This window comes from Pelodiscus sinensis, chromosome 3 (assembly GCF_052426305.1).
Source record: "Pelodiscus sinensis isolate ZL-2025 chromosome 3, ASM5242630v1, whole genome shotgun sequence".
NCBI lineage: Eukaryota > Metazoa > Chordata > Testudines > Trionychidae > Pelodiscus > Pelodiscus sinensis.
The window spans coordinates 64,423,565-64,441,111 of NC_143054.1; the positions used below are offsets into that span (position 1 = coordinate 64,423,565).

Consider the following 17,547-nt stretch of genomic DNA (forward strand, 5'->3'; position numbering starts at 1 on the left):
AGACTCCGTTCCGGGGCCCTGTTTACACTCGGCGAGCTGCGGAGTGCGGGACTGGCGGGCGGAGAGTCCGGCACCGCCCCTGGGCCTCTGTATTGTCCGCCGCCTGGCCGGGCCTGGTCTGCCCGGGGGAGGGGGTGCGCTGCTCTGCTCCCCTCCTGCTCGCGCCCAGGGATTCACACTGCAGTGAGTGGGACACTGTCGGAGCCCCGTTGTCAGTATCACCGTCTCTATCTAATTGGCGCAGGAAAAGCGCTTCCTGTGGCATTGGCTAGTCCTGAAGTAGAAACCTTGCAGGTTGATCCTATTATCTAGTAGCCCTTCTAAACGGGTTTCGTTGTACTATATAGTTAAAATAGTCCCATATCTCCTGTAAGACAATGCATTTGTCATGTTGACTTTCCTAAAGCGTTAAATATCAGAAATCGGAGAATATGTCTCTAGAATTCTTTGCAGGATAGAGAACTTCCATTTCTAGTGAGAGCTTTTTTGGAAATTCAGCCACCATAGTGTGGGTAAATTCCTAAACTAGATCTCCCCTGCCCTCTAAAAATTCTACAAGTTTTCTTCGCTCTTTTCCTATTCTTTTAAATATCTTATCAGGTATCAGTGGACAATATAAAGAGAGAGATTCTGAAGTTAACTGATGCTCCCACTAAAGAAAGATTTCATTGTGTTGGACCTACAGAAGGCATAAATTCATAATGCCAGTGGGTGAAAAGCACCATGATTCAATGTTACTTTAAACAACTAATTTGAAGAATCTGAAGGTTTTGAGAGTGTCAAACAGATTTTTTTTAAAGAATCTGTACTGTAGTTTTTCACTGACTTACCCTAATAAACTGCCCATTGCTTTATCTGAACTGTTGATTCCTAAACAAGAGTTCTCAGAAGATCTGCTGATGCCTAAATGTGTAGTGCCATCTCCTGTGGAGGTGCTTGAAATTACTGGGTATGATTCAAATATCATGTTTGGTTGTCTGCGTTGGATAAGGGTTGTTAATGGTTTTGTAGAAAATCTGCATTGCTGGAAGTCTGATATTTCAAAGACAGATTCTTCCTGGTTTTTTTTTAAGAATGTTTTGCATGTACAAATAACAATCAAAAATTCACATAATTAAAACTTGCAACCATAATTCTATGCAAAATCTGAAAAGCATGAAGTAATATTTTAGTTATCACAGTACAATTTCTTACATTTTCCCCTCCTTAGTATTGTCAAGATTTAAAAACTACCTGTGGTATCCAAACTGTTCTGTTATGTTAGAGGCATTTGGATTTTAACAAGCAGGTAGGGTTGAACAGATGTGTAGATAATATATCGCATTAATTTGGATGAAATAAGATGGATCGTTTAATTGTGATGGGGGAACTATAACCATTGTAAGAAATTGTTAGATTAAGAAATAAATGTACTTCTGCACTTATTAGAGTAAAGTGTAGCTATAAAATGTGCACTTGTTCATCAGTAGATTCTGAGGTTCCAAGCCAAATAAGGAATTTAGCCGCTCAAGTCATGTTCACGTCAATTAAAGTTGTCTAGTTAATCCCTTAGCTGATTTGAAAATTTCTTTCTGAAACAGTTCAGGTAAACGCTTGCTCGTGCCTTGAAAAATAGGATAGCTTCATTCCAAATTTTACTGGTCTTGTAAGAGTGAAATACAGTGTAAATTCAATTTTGTCATGGTGTCATACCATTTTCATTATACACGTACAGTAAACATTTTTGTGTATTCAGTATTCATTGTCACATATCCTATCTCATAGAACTGGAAGGAACCATATCCTTTGTGTTTTAATAATTCTAAGAAAAATATATGTGGAATATTAGGCTGTACTTTATTATTCTATGCAGTTCCCAGAAAGTAGTAGTTACTTTATTATCACTGTACAACTGATGTAATGAAATTCAGTTTTATTCTCATAGATTCCATATCAATAGTTCAAACTGCATGTAGAGCGACTTTGACTTTCTTAATTACAACTCCTTGTCTAAAATACATTCTGTATTTCTTTGGCTTCCAAATAATCATCTGTAACAAAGATACCACGATTAAGGTTTAGTAATAGTTCAATTTTTCAAATCTATGTGTTTGCTTTCTAAAAATTAAGCTTAATAGCCAGAGGCCTAGTCTCAACTGTTACATGTGGAAGTCCACCTACAACCACAGTTGTTTCTGCTTCTCCAGCTATTCTTTTTAGGAACATGGGACTTGCCATATCCCATCAGGCCAGTAGACCCTTTAGTCCAATATCATGTTACTAGCAGTAGCCTGCACTAGGTGATTTAGTGGAAGGGGTAAGAAAACTTGTAGTGGAAAATTAGAGAATAAGCAGACTACAGGGAAGGAATTTTTTCTTTCCTTTAACAATTAGAAGCTGACTTATGCTCTGAAGCATGAAGATTTATATTTCTTGCATCTCTTTATGACATGCAACTGTAGATATTTTCATCTGAATAAATATTCCTATTTTATCCCCTCGTCGGATCTGCTTCCAACTACAGTGCATTCTTCTGTTGCTGGTCATATTCTTCACAAGCACAAGGAAATGTGTATTGACACAATCTTGTCGTCTTACTGCTGACTGCAAGGTGTGACTATTAGTAGTAAAAGCGACTAGTCCCTTGTCACTTTCACTAAACAATCTACTCAGGCTGTTTGGGAAAGTACACTCAAGTAATCTGTATGCAGGCTCAGAAACACAGATCTGTGTTGGTTCACTTTTTTGAAGGTTATTTTAAATGACAGACTTAATTTTGTATTGAAAACGTAGATCCTGCAGTTACTGATGGTTTAGAATGGACAACTCTCCAGAAAACTCTTGTCCTGCTCTGATTAATATTTTCAAACTTTGGTTTTATCAATAATTTTGGTAATACTTAGTTTTTTAAAAAATCAACTCTCTTTGCTATAGCTGTATAGAGCCAATTACAGTCCCTGACCAGACTGTCAGACCTCTAATCCTGGCCTTTAATGTACTGATGTATAATCTCCTCTGGGGCATTGACTGCTGTAACCTTGCATCCATTGTTAGTTGAAAATGGGGCTGTTCTATTCTTTCTTCTAGCTGTTTTCTTTGACACACCCTTTCTCCCCTTTCCCTGCTGCTGCCTCCTTTCTACAACACCTGTTATAAATTTCTTGTCCTTACTTTTAATGTCTTTTGCTGTTTAGCTCCACTCTATCTGAGGCTTTTTATTGCCTTTACTCCACTAACATCCAGCCTTAATCTCACCAACTAATCCACTTCTCCCACACCTCTTTTGTGTGGTATAAAGCTCCTTCAGATCTCTTGTACATCTCTTCTGCTGTACTGCCTACAGAACATAGCCAGCTGTTATCAGACAGACAAATAAGGAGCTAAATTTTGTGTAGTCAGTCTCTAAAACTTGCTGCATACCCACACATTTTTTGCTTTGTTTATACTAGGAAAATGCATTTTTAGAAAACATTAACTAAAAGCCTATAGCTAATAGAATGCTAAATGTGATTGTTCTCTTTAGTGTGAGCAATCATTTTTTTTAAAATTAACTAGTTGTGATTAACCTTAGAGGTTCCTTAGCTTGATAGCATACTAGCAAAATAATTAAAAGATTAGAAGAGCCAGTGAATGATCTATCCAAGTATAATTAGTCAGAAAAAGACCTGTAAAAAATAACATGCTTATCCAACATATCTGCTCCCTATGTGTATTTTGAGTCATATCTGCTTGCTTTACAAATAATAACTTCAGTATATTAGTATAATACAGTTGTACCTAGTAATCTCAGGGATTGGGAATCCCTTGTACAAGGTGCTGTATAAACCAATAACAAAGAGTATCCCTCCCCCAAAGATTTACAAATTTAGGTTAGATTATACTTGGAAAATGCATTAATTAGAAAAACATGTTAGCCAATCAGGATTAATCATAGTCAGCTACCATGACCTTAAATATGATTGACATTGTTCACACTAACAGTAATGTTAACATCATGCTCTTTTGGAAATAGTCACTGAATGGAATCACATGGCAATATTACAGTATTAGTAGTAATACTTTAATAATTAAAAGTAAGCTAATATGACTTGGAATAAATACACACGCAAAGAGCAAGATTTGTTAAATAAGAACCTACTGCTAACCAAAACTAAAAAATAGATAATCAGTAAGTTGCTATTCTAATCATACTTTAATGTCTTTCCATTATGCCATCAAAGCTATCTCTGCCTTTCATAGCAGTTTGTTGTTCAAGTATATATATGTCAGCATTTACAGAAAGAATTACCAAGTTTTGCTGTACCTAATAGTTTATCCAAACATTCTTTACATAATTTATACATATCTCTAAATACACTGTGCCATACTAAAGCACTTCACTTCCATCAGATCTTTCTTATGCCGGGTAGATTTTCTGTGTCTTACTGGCATTGTTTTCCAGTTATTTGCAAACTCATCCATTGGGAACAGACTAAAATAACATTTCAAATCTGGGCCAGAACAATCCAAATAACCTTTTTGGCTGGTGCCCAATGCCTTGACTGACAGAATTCTCTTCCCTTCCTATTCTGCCTCTCCATCTGCCAAAGTTGAGCTCTGCAGCACTGCAGTTTCTTTGAGAGGTGAAGGGAAGGACCTGGAACTCCAATTCCATGTGAAACATGTCTAAGCATTGTTTGTATTAAGCTGAGATCGCTGTAGATGTCCATATATTATAACATCACAGTTTATCATACTGTGGTGCATTCCCTAATTTGGTAAATTCCAAAAGTATTTCCAGAGGGAAACTGTTGACCATGGCATCAGTGGTGTGAACATTCGTGAATTTCTGTGTGACAGGCTGGGGAGCATAGATGGTTCACGCAAATCTTTCAGGGAAATTGTATGCCCCAGAAAAGAGGATGACAGTGAACAGTTTGAAATTCAGAGCTATGTGGGAAATTGATCTACACTTGAACCTCTTAATCCCACAACCTTGGGAAATACACTATACTGGATTATGGAGTTTTATGGACCATTGGTATTTGCCATAATGAAGGAGAGTGGGAGTGTAGAGTCAGTGAGGGAGGCTGCAGGAGTATGGTGAGGGTGCAAGGTATGGGAGGGCCTTCAGACTAGCATTTTTCCTGTATTGCCATTCCCCCAACCTGGGCAGCCTAGGAGAAATGTCAGCACACAGAGCCACTTCCTCCTCTCCTGCCAGGGTCTGAACCACAGATGTTCCCAGATCATGGAAACCCAGATTACAGCAGTTCAAGTGTATTTGATTAAACTTGTTGAGACAGTTGAATAGTAGTCTGCATAAAGTGAGGTGGGGTAGAATATTTGAAGCGTAAGTCTTAAAGATTCTCTGAAAATGGGCTGAACAATGGAAGTTCTCAGTAAATTGTTAATTGTTTTGGGAAAGACTGTTTGGGAAAGTCTAGCACACCATGGCCCTGATTTTTATTCAAATCCCTGGGCACTATTATAATACAGATAAATGCACAGGGTGAGCCCTGTGCTCGCTATGCTCTCCAACTCCCCTCTCTCTGGCCACTTTTGTGGTTAGAGAGAATGACAACATTGTCACACGACAGGAAAAACTTTTTTATATATTGAGATAAAAGTTGCTTTCGTATAGGGCATTCAGCATTTCAGTCCAGTGGCAGTCAACATGCATTTTCCCTCGAGATAAGGAACAGAATCAGGAAATCAGACAGTCCATCTTCAGGAATAAGTACATATCGATTTGCTTTAATCAACAATAAATAACCAAATTTTTACATGTCAGTCTCTGAGAAAGGAAAGCATGGAAAATATACAATATCATTTAAATGTTATGGTCACCTAGTGAATTCCTTCCTTCTTCCTGAGTGGGTAGGCTTGATAAGATCAAGATATTTCTCTGATATTTCTCTGATATCCTTGTGAGTTTTCTGTTCATCTGACTCTTAAGGATATCAGCTTGTTTCCTTTTATTCTACGTTTTGGACTATATTCTGACTTAAGATTTCAGCATATGATTGGATCTTATGAAGTTCAGACTAGAATAATTGATCCTTGGACTTCCAGACCAAAATTCAAGATATTGAATTTATAGACTTTTCAGGAATCCAGGAAAGAATCCACTTCTGATTCCATAAGAATAAGATATACCTTCAGAAATGGTGCTGCACTCATACTCTCAAACCATGATGCAACTTCTTTGACTTTTTTGGGGAGGGACAGTTTCTGTGTAATCTCCTTGCATAGTTTTCTGGAAAGAAGAGTGCCTTATCACAGCCTCATGTCATCAGCTTCACATAGGTTATGTTTATAGCAGCTCTTCTGTTGATGAAACTTTTGTCAGTCAAAGGTGTTGGGGGGAGAGGGGAACAAGGCAGAGTTCACACTACATCTGCAAACTGAAATCCCATTCGACATCTAGAACTTGACTTTAGGTCATATAGAACCAGCCTTTGAACCAGTGTCCACTGTTGCCCTGTTATGTTCTTGATCATCACATGTAAAGAGTAATTGAAGTTAATATACTGTCCATAAAAGAACCATTACAAGGGTTTTTTTTCCTCCCCCTTCACAAAGTGGTCAAACTCCTCTTGAAGTTGTATTCCCTTATCACATTCATGAAGCTCAATGTTTTTATTTATGAAAAACCCAGACCCTAAATGTTCAAAATATATTGCCTAGATGTGAGGAATTATTAACGACTCAATGCTATTCTATCAAGACTTATCTGAGCTATTTTTATCTGAGCATACATGAAAGGAGCATAGCAATTTTTATCTAAGTTTACTTGATCAATTTTAGCTTCCTGGGCAAAGAAAATAGAACACTGCGTAGTCAATTTGCAGAGAATTTGGGAAATGACTTTTTATTTAAGTTTTTGCCAAAAAGGTTTAATGGTAATTAAATGTCTAACATAGTAAATGCTGGTGAAAATGAGGTGTAGGATCAAAGGCTAAAATAGAGAAAGAACAAGTTAAAAATTACTTGGGTAAGTTAGATGTCTTCAGGTAATCAAGGTCTGATTAAATACATCCTAGAATGCTCAAGGAGCTTACTGAGGAGATAGTTGAACCATTAGTGATTCTTTTAAAAGTTATGAAAGATGGAGCTAATTCCAGAGGCCTGGAAAAGAGCAAATACAGTATCCACAAAAAGGAATGGGGAATTATAGCTCAATCAGTTTAAATTCAGTACCTGGAAAGATTAGGCAAATAAGGAATCAGTCTGCAAACATAAAAAGATAAGGTGATAAGTAACAGTGAGCATGGATTTATAAAAAATAAATAGTGTTAAATCAACCAAATAGCTTTCTTTGCTAGGGTAATAAGACTTATGGATGGGGAGAAGCAATAGGTGTGATGTATGGTGACTTGGTAATACCTTGGATATCGTCTTGCGTGACCTTCTCATTAACAAAATAGGCAGCTAAAACCTAGATGGAACTATAAGAGAGTTTCTCCAGCCACTTACAAACCTTTCCCAGAGAGTAACTATCAATTGTTCACAGTCAAGCTAGAAGGATACATTAAGTGGGGTCCCATGTGGATCTGTTCTGAGTCCAGTTATTTTCAATATCTTTATGCTATTATCTAAGTCATTGATGGAGATTTACTTATAAAGTTTACGGTGATATCCAGTTGTGGGGAGGAAGGGTTTCAAGTGCTTTGGAGGATACAATTAAAATTCAAAATCATCTGGACAAACTAGAGAAATGATCTGAAGTAAATAGGATGACATTCAATAAGGACAAATTCAAAGTATTCCACTTTAGGAAGGATCAATCAGTTGCACATCTACAAAATGGGAAATGACAGCCTAGGACAGAGTACTGCAGAAAGGTATCTGAAGGTCATAGTGGATCACCAACTAAATATGAGTCAAGAGTTAAAGTAAAAAGTTAAACAAAAATAGGAATGCATCCAAGAAAACTGTTCAACTAATCCAAGATGCTTAAACAAGAAAACTGTTCAACTAATCCAAGATGCTTAAACAAAAATAGGTGAAATAGATTCTGGCAGTGGATGAATTAACATAATAGGCATTTCTGAAACATGGTAGAATTTCAGGAATCAATGAGATACTGGAACAGCTTGCTACAAACAACACAAAAACAGATAAATAAGATTAGTGAGATGAAAACTTGAATAGCGATCCCTACAGTCAATGTGATATGGATTCAAATTTCAAAGCATAAGGATATAAAGATACCAGTTACACAACTGAACTGATCAGGAGAAAAGGAGACTGAAATCCGAAGGAGATCAAAAGCACTTAACAATGCATGATTTTAGCTACTCATTTCTAAACCGATAGTATGTTACAACAGGGTGAAGTTTGGGGGAACAATTTCTCAGTGTTTTAAAAAACTGCTGCTTAGAACATGGTAATGCAGACTTTTTTTGTTGTACTTCATGCAAGATTAGGTTCAAGAATTAATTCTCGTTGAATCACCTCAGCAGTAATAGTGACTGCAATATGATTGCATTTAATAACTTCTGAGATGAATGGTACAAAAACAATTGCTGTTACGTGAAAGTTCAGAAAGGGGGATTTAAACAAAAAAAAAACCCTACCGCCTTGAATTCTGACCAACTTCATCCTATACACTATACATTCTTCTAAGCTCATCTGCCTTCTGTATCCTACATTTCTGGAAAGTGCCATAAACTCTCAGACAACTCACTATGTTTGGTTCAAAGACAGTCCCCCAGTTCACTTATCTGTAAATAGGAGGATTTAACATCATCTTCCCTCCTATGTACAGACCAAAATATTCAATCCTCCCTCCCCATCTTTCTCTTTTACCATGACTTCCCCATCCCAATCCACATGCCTTGCTTCGGGAATGACAGCAACTCTGATGCCAACGTTGTTTTTTTCCACTTCTTTTCCAAACCTCAGTTCCTTGTTCTTCCTCAGAGTCCATGTGACTATGCGTAAGCTTTTTAGGGTATATTTCCAGTGCAAATAAGTGGTAATTGTAATGCAGATACATACCTATACTCACTTTAATATAGGTAGCGTGGATAACAGTAGTACTGAAAATGTGGCAGCATAGGCATCAATGTGGGCTAGCAACCAGAGTTATAGTCTGGCTCTCTGTTGGGTTTGTATTTGTCACCTCATGCTGCCAGGTTTTCATTGCTATTTTTACCCTTGCTGGCTATGTTAACTAACACAGTGAGTCTCTGTGCTATCCTTGCACTTTAACTGGAGGTGTAGACATACCTTTAGTCTCCTCGTGCCTCTGTTCTCCTTCTGAAAAAATGAGGATACTAGCATTTCCCCATCACCACAAACCTGTTAATGGCTGTGGGGTGCTCTCATGTATATATAATCTCTTATGCTGTAGGATACATGAGCATGAATGGGAATCTACCCATTGCTTCAAGTTGAACTGTGTGTAAACGTTTGGAGCATCCAACCCTTAAGTGTTTCAGTGCAACCTTTTGCATGGAAAATAAAAATTTAGCTGTGAATTGTTTAATCTTCATGAGCATTAATTTTTCTCTTGAGTCAGATGGCTCTTTACACAACATCTGCACAAACCTCCTTATGTTGCTGTCCAATATCTTAATCATACCATGAAACATACTGACCATAGCAGTTCTGGGTGTCTTATGAGGGGAACTTATTTTGTGACTGATTAAGTAGTTGCCAGGCACCAAAGTGAAATCATGAAATCGGTAGAATTGTAATTCTTTTAAAAAAATGTGAAGCGAGACCTTCTGGTGTTAGTCTTCTGGAAGTATTGAAATGAAAATCTAGCTAGCGAATATGTACAGTAACTAGGGCAGGTTTACAGGTTTATGAGGATTATTATAAAAAAGGGCTTGATGACTGCTATTCTTTCTTTTCTGGAAAGAGCTAGGAGAGGAGCTAATGGTTACTCTCATTGACTTTGCTTCCTTGTCTTTTACCTGTTTCTTCGTCAAATATTAAGTATTCTCTGACTTTTATAAGAAATGTGATGGAAAAATAAAACTGTTCTATTCAGTAACTTGCATAAGCACTAATGGATTAATAGGCCTTGCATTGTGCCCGCACTTCTGAGAATGAGGGTGTATTGACACTAAAAAGGTAAGTCAACCTAAATAAGTAATTAGGGCATATCCAAACTACCCTTTTTGGTTCCGTGGTGTGTCTTCACCAGGAGCATTTTCAAAGACCTAAAGGGGCAGCATAGGGAGCTGAGAGCCAAGTCACTCAGCTCCACTGGCAGCTTCTTGCTTGGAGCCAGGTTTCCTCAGAGGGTCCCAAGTTCCTGGCAGGCTGCTCTCTCTCCTCCCCATTCTCTGCAACACTGGGAATGGGGGTGGCCAGAAGCAGGGTCTAGCTATGAGCTCTCCAAAAGAGCAGTGGGCTATCTAGGCTCTTTCTGCTTGTCTGTCTTGTAAGTTTCATAGTTCCCACAGTGAAATTGACAAGATAAGAACATAAGAAAGGCTGTACTGGGTCAGACCAAAGGTCCATCTAGCCCAGTATCCTGTTTGCCGACAGTGGCCAGCACCAGTTGCCCCAGAGAGGGTGGACCGAAGACAATGATCAAGTGATTTGTCTCCTGCCATCCTTTTCCAGCTTCTGACAAACAGAGGCCAGGGACACCAATTCTATCCCCTGGCTAATAGCCTTTTATGGACCTAACCTCCATGAAATTATCTAGCTTCTCTTTAAACTCTGTAATAGTCCTAGCCTTTACAGTCTCTTCTGGCAAGGAGTTCCACAGGTTTACTACACGCTGTGTGAAGAAGAACTTTCTTTTATTAGTTTTAAACCTGCTACCCATTAATTTCATTTGGTGTCCTCTAATACTTCTATTGTGGGAACTAATAAATAACTTGTCTTTATCCACCCTCTCCACACCACTCATGATTTTATATACCTCTATCATATCCCCCCTCAGTCTCCTCTTTTCTAAACTGAAGAGTCCCAGTCGCTTTAACCTCTCTTCATATGGGACCCGTTCCAAACCCCTAATCATTTTAGTTTCCCTTTTCTGAACCCTTTCCATGGCCAAAATATCTTTTTTTGAGGTGAGGAGACCACATCTGTACACAGTATTCAAGATGTGGGCATACCATAGTTTTATACAGGGGCAGTAAGATATTCTGTCTTCTTTTCTATCCCTTTCTTAATCATTCCTAGCATCCTATTTGCCTTTTTGACCGCCGCTGCACACTGTGTGGAAGTTTTCAGATAACTATCCACGATAACTCCAAGATCTCTTTCCTGATTTGTCATAGCCAAATTATCCCCCATCATACTGTTCCTATAGTTGGGGTTATTTTTCCCGATGTGCATTACTTTACACTTATACATATTAAATTTCATTTGCCATTTTGTTGCCCGATCACTCAGTTTGGGGAGATCTTTTTGGAGTCCCTCAGTCTGCTTCTGTCTTGACTATCCTAAACTGTTTGGTATCATCCGCAAACTTTACCACCTCACTGCTTATCCCTTTTTCCAGATCATTTATGAATAAGTTGAAAAGGATTGGTCCCAGGACTGACCCTTGGGGGACACCACTAGTTACCCCTCTCCATTCTGAACATTTACCATTTATTCCTGCCCTTTGTTTCCTGTCTTTTAACCAGTTCTCAATCCAAGAAAGGACCTTCCCTCTTATCCCATGGCCATGTAATTTACACAAGAGCCCTTGGTGAAGGACCTTGTCAAAGGCTTTCTGAAAATCCAAGTATACTATATCTACTGGATCCCCTTGTCTGCATGTTTGTTAACCCCTTCAAAGAACTCTAATAGATTAGTAAGACATGATTTTCTTTTACAGAAACCATGCTGACTTTTGTCCAACAAATTATGTTCTTCTACATGCCTCACAATTTTATTCTTTACTATTGTTTCGACTAATTTGCCCGGTACTGAAGTTAGACTTACCGGTCTGTAATTGCCAGGATAGCCTCTAGAGCCCTTTTTAAATATTGGTGTCACGTTGGCTACCTTCTAGTCATTAGGTACGGAAGCCGATTTAAAGGACAGGTTACAAACCACAGATAATAGTTCAGCAATTTCCCGTTTGAGTTCTTTTAGAACCCTTGGATGAATGCCATCCGGTCCCGGAGATTTGTTAACATTAAGTTTTTCTATTTGTTCCAAAACTTCCTCTAATGACAGTTCAATCTGGGACAGTTCCTCACATTCATCACCCACAAAGGACGGTGCAGATTTGGAAATCTCCCCAATGTCCTCAGCCGTGAAGACTGAAGCAAAGAAATCATTTAGTTTCTCCGCAATGGCTTTATCATCCTGATTGCTCCTTTAATATCTCGATCGTCTAGGGGACCCACAGGTTTTTTAGCAGGCTTCCTGCTTCTAATGTACTTAAACATTTTATTTCTTTTTGAGTTTTTGGCTAGCTGTTCCTCAAAATCTTTTTTTGCTTTTATTACATTTTTACACTTGATTTGACAGTTTATGTTCCTTTCTATTTATCTCAGTAGGATTGGACTTCCACTTAAGATACCTTTTTGTCCCTCACTGCTTCTTTTACATGGTGATTAAGCCAGGGTGACTCTTTTTTAGGTCTCTTGCTATGTTTTTTAATTTGGGGTATACATTTAAGTTGGGCCTCTATTATGGTGTCTTTAAAAAGTTTCCATGCAGCTTGCAGGGATTTTGCTCTAGTCATTGTGCCTCTTAATTTCTGTTTAACTCATTTTTGTGTAATTCCCCTTTTTTAAATTAAATGCCAGAGTGCTGGACTGCTGAGATGTTCTTCCCACCACAGGAATGTTAAATGTTGTTATATTATGGTCACTATTCCCAAGCGGTCCTGTAATGGTTATCTCCTGGTCCTGGTCCTGCGTTCCACTCAGGACTCCATTGTAGTTAGTGCAGTATCTCTCCACAGACACTCTGTGGCACTAACTACATTGATGTAAGTATTATGCCTCGCATTAAAGTGATGTTACTATGCAGGTGTTGTAGGGTGCCTACATGGTCAAGAGGAAGGCTATAGTGTAGATACTGACTAGGGATTTAAAAGAGTAGTCAGTCTGCTACTTGCATTTCCTCCCCTCTTGCTGCCTCTATCAGAGGCAGCAGTGGAGAAGAAGAGGAGCAGGAGATGGGGACCCCTTGAGAACAGGAACTGCTGCCAGAACAGCCTCTGTCCACAGGGGTCCCAGCTTCTTGCTGGAACATTCCCCTCTCCAGAGAAGAACTGCTGGACCTGGCATGAGCCGGGACTGAGCAGGCCCAACTCAGTTCCAGCTCGTGCTAAGTCCAGAGGCTGCCTGCGCACCCTGCTCTTAAGAACATAAGAACGACCGTACTGGGTCAGACCAACGGTCCATCTAGCCCACTATCCTGTCTGCCGACAGTGGCCAGTGCCAGATGTCCCACAGAGAGGGAGCACAACAGGTAATCCTCATGTTATCCCTCCCCTGTCACTCATTTCCAGATAAACACAGGCTATGGGCCCCATTCCTACCCACCCTGGCTAATAACCATTGATTGACCTAACCTCCATGAATCTATCTAGCTTTTTTTGAACCCTGTTAAAGTCCTAGCCTTCACCACATCCTCTGGCAAGGAGTTCTACAGGTTGACTGTGTGCTGAGTGAAGAAAAACTTTGTTTGTTTTAAACCTGATGCCTATTAATTTCTTTTCCTTATTCACTTTTTCCACACCAGTCATGATTTTATAGACCTCTATCATATCTCCCCGTCTCTACTCTTTTTTAAGCTGAAAAGTCCAAGTCTTTTTAATCTCTCTTCATGAAGACCCATTCCAAACCCCTCATCATTTTTGTTGCCCTTCTTTGAACTTTTTCCAATGCCAGTATATCTCTTTGAGATGAGGTGGTATTCAAGATGTGGGTTTACTATGGTTTTACATAGAGGCAATAAGATATTTTCTGTCTTATTCTCTATCCCTTTTTTAATTATTCGTAAAATCTATTTGCTTTTTTGACTGCTGCTGCAAATTGAGTGGCTATTTTCAGAGAACTATCCACAGTGATTCCAGGATCTCTTGAGTAGTTGTAGCCAAATTAGTCCCCATCATATTGTCTGTATAATTGGGATTATTTTTTCCAATGAGTATTACTATACATTTATCAACATTACATTTTATTTGCCATTTTGTTGCCCAATCACTTAGTTTGGTGAGATCTTTTTGAAGGTTTTCACAGTCTGCTTTGGTCTAAATTATCTTGAGCAGTTTGATATTATCTTCAAATTTTTCCACCTCACTGTTTACCCTTTTCTCTAGATAACTTAGAAATAAGTTCAATCAGATTGGTCCCAGGACAGACCTTTGGGGGACCCCACTAGTTGCCTCTCTCTACTCTGAAAACTCACCATTTATTCCTATCCTTTTTTCCGTCTTTTAACCAGTTATCACTGTATGAAAGGACCTTCCTGCTTATCCCACGACAACTTACTTTACTTAAGACCGTTGGTGAGGGGCTTGTAAAAGGCTTTCTAGAAATCTAAATATACTGTTATCTACTGGATCCCTCTTGTCCACATGTTTGTTTGACCCTCTCAAAGAACTCTAGCAGATTAGTGAGGCATGATTTCCCTTTACAGAATCCATATTGATTTTCCCCCACCAAATTATGTTCATCTGTGTCTGACAATTTTATTTTTTACTATAGTTTCAGCTAATTTGTCTGGTACTGACATTAGACTTACCGGTCTGTAATGTGCCAGGATTACCTCTAGAGCCCTTTTGAAATATTGGTGTCACATTAGCTATCTTCCAGTCATTAGCTACAGAAGCTGATTTAAAGAATAGGTTACAAGCCACAGTTAATAGTTCTGCAGTTACTACATTTAAACTGCAAAGCCGCAGTGGGGGTAGCTCCTGCTGAGAGCATTTCCATATCAACTGCACAAATAGTCAATACAGGTTGTATCGACTACACGATTACCCAGTTACATGCCTCTTAACATCCTTAATACTGATGTAATAAGGTCAATATAAGCTGCCTTAGGATGTTGTAACCAGATGTTGTGATCCAGTCATGAGAAAACAAATTTTATTGGTTCCAAAACATTCAAGCCTTTTTTTAATAGGAATTAAAAGAGGGGGTAAATAAGCCATACTGTTTGTTTTTTGTTAAAAGACCTAATATATTTGAAACTGTTAGTAGGTGTGTTAACTTGTACAGTAGTAAAAAAATTGTCCACTTTTTTGCCATAGTTTGTGGGTTTTCTCAGTTTGCATTTTTAATTTTCTTTTGTGGGAAAGGTTTATCTGGGATTGTTACCTATTTACCACTACCACTTTTAAAACCTTTATTGTGGCAGACATTCCTGCTGCTAAAAGGGTTCTTCTGTGTGAAGGGTAACTTTAGCCAGAGAGCCATTCTTCTTTCTTTCCAGCATCAGACTTCTTGTCCTGCTATCACAAAACCCTTTCCTGCTAGACAGTGAGAATATAAGCATAGAACCTGACTGCTTCTTGTCCAGTCCTTCACACTTTTGCCACCAAAATTGTAATTGATTTTAGTTAAAGCAGAAGCAGCAAATTCATGAGTGCTGTTTTCCTCTCTTTAATGAAGGCAATTGCAGTGGGAGGTGAGAATAGAAGTTTTAAATATTTTTCTTTTTTTCCCTCCTTTTCATCTATCCCAGGCATCAAATGATTAATAATGATGAGGCTGCAACAGAAATAGGGCAATAACCAGTTCCATTTGGTTATTTGGGCTAGGGCACAGTACAGTCGTAGAGGAGGCTAAGAAGGGAAATACAATTAAAGCATTGTATTCTGTCAGTTGACTGTAAGATTGAGATCTGTATCCTCCTCAGAGTAGAAATATGACCTTTCCATGATCTTTAAAATGTATTGGGTACAGTGATAGTGGAGCGGTACCAACATTATAGTTAAGGTTGGGATTAAATTACCATTTCACAGTCAGTTTTTCTAAGTGCTCTAAAGTCCACATGGTAACTCAGGCTGTCTGCACTGGAAAGGTTTGGCAACAAAGAGTTTGTCAACATGCAAAAGTCACCAAAACATTAAATAGGTTTGACCAGTTTACTACCACCTATTGTCAACACGTCATGGTCACATTGTTAGTAATTTTGTCAACAGAGCAAAGCAACCTAGGTAAGCATCCCACAGTGTCTGGCATCACCTTCAGTCGCTAAGCACTGAGAGAATGCACAACATAGCACTGTGCATTTTGTGAGCATGAAAAGCATCCTGTCAGCCACCTCTTTTGCTTCCCAGCCCTCCCTGGGCTTTCAGCTTATTTTCGTGCCATTTGAATAACAGTCCTTGCTGCAAACTCCAGCATCTGCTTTGAGAGACCATGGATCTCACAATTCTCTCCCATGCTGTATTCAGTGTTCTTAGGGCATTTCAGCAGAGGTACTTATTCTATTAATAGCAGAGGATGAAGACTCAGATACAGATGGTAAAGTGAGTGACGGGGACTTCACCAAATTGGCATTGCATTGGACTGTCACAGATGAACTGTGCCCATTACACCCTTACTTCTAGGCTAGGGAAACCAGCACTGAGTGGTGAGATCGCACTGTCATGCAAATGCGGGATGAAGATCAGTGGGTACAGAACTGTTGGATGCATAAAGCAACTTTCCTGGAGCTGTGTGCTGAGCTGACCCCTGAATTGCGGCACACAGGCATCTGAATGAGAGCTGCTTTCTAGGTAGAGAAGCATATTGGGGTTGCTTTGTTGTTGGTGACTCCTGATTGCTACCATTCAGTTGCAAATCAGTTTGGAGTGGGAAAATCTACATCAGGGCATCACTCCTGCAAGTGTGCAGGGCAATAAATCACATTTTGCTGCATAAGGTTGTGACTCTGGGAAATGCGGGTGATATAATGGCTGGCTTTGCTGGCATGGGCTTTTCAACCTGTGGTGGGGCAAAAGATGGTGCTCATATTCCCATTGTAGTATCACCCCCACCTTGCCTCAATGTACATCAGTCATAAAGGGTAGTTTTCCATGGTGCTTCAGGAGCTTGTAGATCACCATGAGTGGTCTGGAAAGGTGCATGATGCAAGCATCTTCAGGAACAGTGGCCTGTTCAGAAAGCTGCATGCTGGAACTTTCTTTCCAGACTAGAAAATTACAGTGGGGATAGGGAAATACCTAGAGTGATCTAGGTGATGTGGCTTACTCCTTACAGCCTTGGCTCAGTGGGCGTCTGGACCACAATAAGGAGCGGTTCAACAACAGGCAAAGCTGATGCCACATGGTTGTTGAATGTGCCTTTGGCAGATTGAAAGGGAGATGGAGGTGTCTCAATGGCAGGCTGGATTTGTTGGAGGATCATATCCCCAAAGTGGTGGCTGAATGCTGTTGCTTACATAATTTGTGTGAGAGTAAGGGTGTAATGTTTGTCCATGGGTGGAACAATGAGACAGTGCCTGGACAAACAGTTTGAATAGCCAGACACTTGTGCTGTCAGAGGAGCTCATATGGTGGCCAACCACATCAGGGAGGCTCTGCGAAACCATTTTGATAATGAGGGGTGCTGACATATCTGCATGTTGGAGTTCTCATCCCACTGCTCATCCTGAGAGGCATTCCAATGCAACCCATGGGATATTTCAGGCTTTTACAGAGGCCAGAGCAATTGA

At 39.3% G+C, this 17,547-nt stretch overlaps 1 protein-coding gene across 2 annotated transcripts in view; it reads left to right on the forward strand.

Moving 5' to 3' along the window:
- The window catches only part of ZNF292 (zinc finger protein 292), a 74,706-nt gene that overhangs the window by 721 nt on the left and 56,438 nt on the right, over positions 1–17,547 (forward strand). The window lies entirely within an intron of this gene.